General features: G+C 45.7%; 1 pseudogene; it reads right to left on the reverse strand.

Annotated features, from left to right (window-relative positions):
* Positions 1 to 969: 969 nt before the first annotated feature.
* On the reverse strand, positions 970 to 1,604 carry LOC122893259 (annotated as a pseudogene).
* Positions 1,605 to 1,821: the final 217 nt, after the last annotated feature.

A 1,821-nucleotide genomic window follows, 5' to 3' on the forward strand; every position in this document is an offset into this window, starting at 1 on the left:
CAGATCAATGGAGTAGAACAGAAAACTCAGAAACAAACCTACAATTATATGGTCAATTCATCTTCAACAACGGAAGAATGAATATACAACAGGAAAAAGATAGTCTCTTCAACAAACAGCATTTGGAAAACTGGACACCAATGTGCAAAAGAATGAAACTGGAACGCTGCCTTTCACCACACACAAAAACAAACTCAAAATGGGTTAAGGATCTAAATTTGAGACCTGAAACCATAAAAATCCCCAAAAGAGCATAGGTAGTAATTTCTGACATCAGCCACAGCAACATATTTTTTTTAAGATATGCCTTCTGAGGCAAGGGAAATAAAAGCAAACATAAACTATTGGGTCTATATCAAAAGAAAAAGTTTCTGTACAGCAAAGGAAACAATCAGCGAAACTTAAAGGCAACCTACAGAATAGGAGAAGATATTTGCAAATGACATATCCAGTAAAGGGTTACTATCCAAAATATATAAACTGATACAACTCAACACACCCCCCCAAATTGTATAATTTAAAATGGGCAGATGACATGAACAGACATTTCTCCAAAGAAGACATAAAATGGCAAACAGGCACATGAACAGATGTTCAACATCACTCATCATTAGGGAAATGCAAACTAAAACTATAACCAGGTATCACTTTACACCTTTCAGAATGGCTAAAATCAACAACACAAGAAACAAGAAGTGGTGAGGATGTGAAGAAAAAGGAATGCTCTTGCATTGTTGGTGGGAATGCAAACTGGTGTGGCCATTGTGGAAATCAGTATGGAGATTCCTCAAAAAATTACAAAGAGAACTATCCTACAATCCAGCAATTGCTCTACTGGGTATTTATCCTCTAAAAACACGAAAAGTGTTTATTCCCTAAAAATACAAAAATCCCCTAAAAATAACAACAACAACAACAACAACAAAATATATATATATATTTTTTTTTTCACGAGTTGCCAATGACATTTTATTTCTTCTTGTCAACATCGTGTTCCGCAGCTTCCTTGGCCCTTTTCGCCCGGATGCCAAGAGCTGGGCGTTGGCATGGGCCATGCGAAGACTGGCGAACGCCTTGAAGTTCTTCTCCTCCTCCGTGATGACTCTGGCTTTCTCCTTCTTGTAGACATTCCAGATGGGCATGACGGGGCCTGTCAGCTGCGTAGCCAGTTTGAGTTCTTCAGCAGAGCTGTCGCCCTTCCGCGGCGCGGCCGGCCTGCGCGGGAACAGCAGCAGCTTGGAGCGGTACTCCTTTAGCCGCTGCACTTTGGCCTGCAGCGACTCCGTGGACTTGTTCCGCCGCCGCGGGTCCACCGAGATGCCGATGGTGCGCGCCACCCTCCTGTGGATGCCGGCCGCCCGCAGCTCCTCCAGGCTGAAGCCCCCACCGCCGCGCATTCTGGTGTGGTACCGCACTGTGGGACAGCGCATGATGGGCCGGATGGGCCCGGACGCGGGGCGCGGGGCGATGCGGCGGGCCTTGGCCTGGCGAGCCTTGCGTCTGCGGATCTTCCGCGCCGGCTGGTTGAACCACATGGCCACGCGCCGCTGCCAGTCCTTGTGGAAGTGCGGCTTCAGCCTCATGCCGTTCTGGCTGGGAGCCATGGCTGCTGTCTACGGGCCTCCTCCGAGGGAGAACAGCCAGCGAATTCTCTCTGATGTTTATTACATTATTCACAGTAGCCAAACTATGACTGGTATTCATTGACAGATGACGGGATAAAGAAGAAGTAGTGTGTATATTGTACATACGGAATAATATTAGGATATTATTCAGCCATAATAAAGAATGAAATCTTGACATTTTCAACAATATAGGTAG

The sequence above is a fragment of the Neovison vison genome, chromosome 13, assembly GCF_020171115.1.
Source record: "Neovison vison isolate M4711 chromosome 13, ASM_NN_V1, whole genome shotgun sequence".
In the NCBI taxonomy this organism is placed as follows: domain Eukaryota; kingdom Metazoa; phylum Chordata; class Mammalia; order Carnivora; family Mustelidae; genus Neogale; species Neogale vison.